The 4,876-nt window shown below is 57.4% G+C and overlaps 1 long non-coding RNA gene across 1 annotated transcript; it reads left to right on the top strand.

Annotated features, from left to right (window-relative positions):
* The first annotated feature begins 505 nt into the window (after nt 1-505).
* On the top strand, nt 506-4,609 carry LOC309808186. The gene is made up of 3 exons (XR_014294706.1): nt 506-574; nt 1,626-1,692; nt 4,595-4,609. It is a non-coding gene; the product is annotated as an uncharacterized lncRNA (long non-coding RNA).
* The last annotated feature ends 267 nt before the right edge of the window (nt 4,610-4,876 follow it).

Genomic DNA, 4,876 nt, shown 5'->3' with positions numbered 1-4,876 from the left:
CAGATTTGCTGGCTGTGGTGACGGCCGAGGGCCCCAGAAGCTCAGAGATGAGGCCACTGTGGAAAAATCTGACATGAGTGTGCTGTACGGAGCGGTTTCTGCCTGGTCATTGCTTGGTCCTGAGCCCCAGGTCCCTACAAGGGATGTGGGGCTTGGCTGGGAATCCTAAGGGAGCTCTTTCCTGGGGCAGAGCTGGGGAGGAGGCTGGGGCTGCCTTTCCAGGCAGTTGAGCAAACAGCCCTGCCCAGACTTGCCTCCAGTAAGTCCCATTGGCATGAACCCCCTTGTCTGGCGTCCTTTCCTACGTCAGACTTCTGCCCTGCCTCCTCTGAGAACAGCTCGCTGGCTCCAGGCCTTAGAACACCTGCCCCCTTCCCTCCCCCGACATAGAGGCAATGGTTCCCGCTTATTAGCAAGGGGCTCAGGAGCGGCTGGAAAGGGCAGAAAGCAGTGAAGGATGGAGGTCATTTGCACACCCAGACTTGTTCTGCAGAGCTGTTGTCAGGATGCCCAGAACGCTGAGCTCCCACCTCACCTCTCCCAGGTGTGAGAGCCGGCGGCCTGCGAAGCCCAGGTGGGGGCTCTACCTTGGTGCTCCAGGCTGGGGGGCAGGATACCCACAGACCATAAGAAAGTCAGCCCCTACTGTCTGAGGCCCGCATAAGGGATGGAGGGACCCTGTCCTCCAACTAGTGCAGGACCACTTCCTCCCAGCCTGCCTTCTCCCTACCCCCAACCAATGGGGCCAAGGTCACTGAGCTTACCTTCAGCCCCCCTGGCTGGGTCACCAATCTCCTACCAAAGTCCAGGGCCCCAGTTGGGACCGTGAGACTCTCCCCACTTCAGGGACTGGGGGAGCCACAGAGCTCTTTGGTGCATTTCTGTGTATGTCTGTGATGTTTCCTCCTATGACTCCACTCTGACCCTGCCCTCCTCCTTACCCTGGCCCGTGAATGCCCTCAGGGTCAGAGGGTGCCTCTCCCAGAGCGTCCAGGGTCATCCCAGCCCCTAGGAAGGAGCTCCTATGTAGGGGGATGGAGGAAGGAGCCGTGCCGAGTGTGTACACGTGACTTTAATAACTGCATCCATCTAGCATCCTATGTGGTATTTTCCCATCTGTCTTCTCACTCAGGGGTTCTGTTGAGTCCTGTGAGGTGGCGGGGCAAGTGTTACCACCCTGCACCTTGTCAGTGTGGAGTCCCAGGACCTGGGAGGAGCAGGGACTTGCCTGAAGTCAAGAGCAGGCCCAGGGTGCAGGCCGGGCCTCCCTGTGCAGCCATCACTGGCTCTCTCCGCATGTGGGTCTCACCCGGGAACCAGCTGTGCCCTGAGCCCACAGGGAGAGCTGGGGTGCTGAGCATCCTGTGCTGTGCCAGCCTCTGCCTCCTAGGAGCCTGGAGCTGCGGGAGGCCCTGGAACCCGATGGTTCGCAGCCAGAGGGCCTGGTGGGAGGAGGCTGGTTCAGCAGACAGGCTGCCACCAGGTGTATAGTGGGAACAAGGAGACTTGATGAGTGAGCACCAGGGTGGAGGGCGCAGGGTGACGGGAACACGGTGCCTGGCAAAACGGAGCCAACTGGTGCAGATGCAACTATTGACTAAGTCCTGCTCTGGTCCTGCCTGCAGGTGCGGGGACCTGGACAGTGAGAGAAATTGGCCGAGCGTGGAGCGAAGCGAGCAGGCACTGGCTAGGGTGAGTGAGATAGGCCCACACAGTGGGTCAGTATGCGTGGCCCCCCTTTTCCCAGCTCTTCTACCCCCAGAGACCCCAACATGCCCCCTGCTGGGATCCATCCCTTCAGACTTCTCACTGGCATCACCGCTCATCAGCTTGGAGTCTGCTGAAGCCAGGCCGTCTGGCTCACCGCTGGCGCTCTCTCTCTCTGTTTCTCTCGCAGGCAGGCATCTCACCCATCCTGTCCCTGGGCTGTTGCCTGCCAGCGTCCTCCTCTAATTCTTGCTGCCCACCTGGCCCCCTCCATCTTCCTCCCTTCCGCCACTCTCCATCCCCAGCACACCTTAACTGTGCTGCTCTGCCTGAGGGTCTCTCTTCTAGCACTTCCTTGCCTTCTCAGGGTGTCACGCTCATCCCGGATCCTAACCCCGTCCTGGCCTGCAAGGCCCCTGGGGGCCTGCTGCCCTCTCGGCTCACCTGAAGGGCTCAGTCACCGAAGGTGCTCGCTGAGCCCTCCCTGCTCCACCCCCAGCAGGTGGGCAAGCAGTCACCTGGTCACCAGGTCCCTCCCAGATCTCCACATCACAACCCAGATTTTCTCCATTAATGGTATTGATTTCCTCTGCCACACTACTGGGATCAAAGGCTGCCTCGGCAACTTGGCAGTTCATTAAGTCCTGGAGGTCCCAGGGGACTGGCCGGGGATAAATATGTGAGCGGGAGGGGCTGGTGCTCAGGCCAGGGCTGAGGGGCAAGTGTGGCATGGAGTGCAGGACAGAGCAAGGCATCGGGCTGGGTGTGGATAAAACAGGCAGGAAGGGAGGCCCCAGACAGGCCTTGCTGTGGCTGCAGTGGGAGCTAAGGCTTCGGGCCCCTCCTGGGACCAGCAGCGACCCTGTCCCACCTGATGCAGCCCCTGGCTCACACCTATCCTCCCTGCTATCTTCCTGACTGTCCTTCCAGCAAACACCTGGCAGGCCTTGTTCTGGGCACCCGAGATGAGAGCTTCCCAAGATTATCCCTGCCCTCAAGGAGCTAGAGGAGACAGACTCAGACAGGGCAGGTTGGCTGTGTTCATTTCCGAGTGACCCCCGAGCCAGGGACTCAGACTGACCCGGGGCTGGGGCTGGGCTGGGGCAGGTGCCGGATGAGGGCCTTTTGGGACGTTCCCACAGTGCACCATAAGAGTCACTTCCCTTGCTCCAAAGCTTTGTCACCGGCGGTCGGAGTCTACACTCGTGCTGACACTCGCCCTCCTCCTCTTCTGGAATCACTCACTCACTCAGTCATCCCATCAGCAGGTGTTTACTGAGCGCCTACTGTGTACCGGCACTGTGCTTGGCCCTGGTGCCACAGTGGCGAGGATACAGACACGTCCCCTTCCCTCTCGTGGACTCTGAGTCTGGAAGTGAACTTTCGTTTGTCAGCCTGGAACCACACCGGAGCTCTGGGATAGGGCACGCTGGCCCAGAGAAGAAGCTGAAGTTTGAGTTAGGACCATCAGGGGACCCAAACTGAACCTCTCCTCCTCCATTGGGCAAAGGTCGACCATGCCCCCCAAATACCCTTCCCCACGGGGGACTCCAGGGAAGAGGTCTCGGGATAGAGGACAAACACTTGTTCGGTTCCTGGGTGTGTCTCAGTCCTTTCCAGCTGCTCTATCAAAAACACCATAGTGGGGCTTCCCTGGTGGCGCAGTGGTTGAGAGTCCGCCTGCCGATGCAGGGGACACGGGTTCGTGCCCCGGTCTGGGAGGATCCCACATGCCGCGGAGCGGCTGGGCCCGTGAGCCATGGCCGCTGAGCCTGCGCGTCCGGAGCCTGTGCTCCGCAAGGGGAGAGGCCGCAACAGTGAGAGGCCCGCGTACCGCAAAAAAACCCAAAACAAACAAACAAAAAAACCCACCATAGGCTGGGTGGCTTACAAAACAATTTATTTATCCCAGTTCTGGAAGCTTGGAAGTCTAAGGTAAATACGCTGGCAGATTTGGTGTCTGGTGAGAGCCTGCTTCCTGGTTCATAGACAGCTGTTTTCTTGCCGTGTCCTCACATGGCAGAGAGGGAGAGGGAGCTCTCCGGGGTCTCTTTTCTAAAAACATGTGTCTCAGTCCCGAGGGCTCCACCCTCAAGTCCTCCCAAAGGCCCCACTTTCTAATACCATCATCTTGGGTGTTGAGTGTCAGGATTTCAAGATATGAATTGAGGGGCAGGGGGAGGGGGAACATAAACATTCTGTCTACGGCACAGTGCTTCACATTTCTTATCTTAAGCCTCATCAAAACCCTAAGAGATAAATATCGCAATCCCAATTTACAGACCAAGAAGCTGAGGCTCAAGGGAGCAAATGATCTCATCCAAAGTTTTCATGGGTAGCACAAAACCAGGTCTGGCTCCAGAGCTCATTCTTTTCCTCAGCGCCATGTGGTCTCTGGGAAACACGCAAAACCTCCATCCTCTGCTCCCGTCTGAGCGCTGCAGACACACCAACACCCTGACCTCTGGGAGGATTGCTCCCACTCAAGGTTTTGAAGAAAATTATAGGGAAAGTGCCAGAGTGAACTCTCGCTTCCCTCCCTTAACTTCTGCATCCCTGCATCTTCCTAGTCCTGGCCATTCCAGTCTCCCTTCTCTACCCTTCTCTTGTCCCAGAAAATCCCAAGAAGGCTTCACGTGACTCTATTTAAATCCCCCTTTCAGCACTCAGAACCGGCTCTGCTTTCCTGGTGTGCTCTAGGTCTCCATCTGGTTTGGAGGCTATTTTGATTCACCGGATGTAGATTAGCTGCCGTGATCCGGGGGCTGAGCTGCTGGAGAGATGCCTTTGTCTACAGAAGGACAATTTGAAAACTAACTCAAAGCATAGAGAACAAATAAATAAATTCCTCTTTCTGTCCCCAGCACTCTCCATCTCATTTTTACAGGTAATTGCTGAAGGATTTTGCTTCAAACAGGCTCTTGCTTGTATGGGCTGTGCAGTGCTGCAGCGTGGACCAAGGACAAGCAGCTTCTGGCCAGAAATGCCAGGTGAGGGAGAAGGCGGCTCTAGTGGGGTCCGGAGAGGGCATGTCCCAGCCCCTGGGCATGGAGCAGGGGGTGTGCCCTTCCAAAGCATGCCGTCTTTGTCCACCTGCTCTAATGTAAATGTTCCTGGGGCAGGAATCACCTCCCCCTTCTCTAATCATTGAGAAAGGGGCCTTCAGGTC

Source organism: Mesoplodon mirus (genome assembly GCF_964341445.2).
Source record: "Mesoplodon mirus genome assembly, chromosome: 7".
Classification (NCBI taxonomy): Eukaryota; Metazoa; Chordata; class Mammalia; order Artiodactyla; family Ziphiidae; genus Mesoplodon; species Mesoplodon mirus.
The sequence above is the reverse complement of the archived record's forward strand: the minus strand, read 5'-3'. Positions and strand labels throughout refer to the sequence as shown.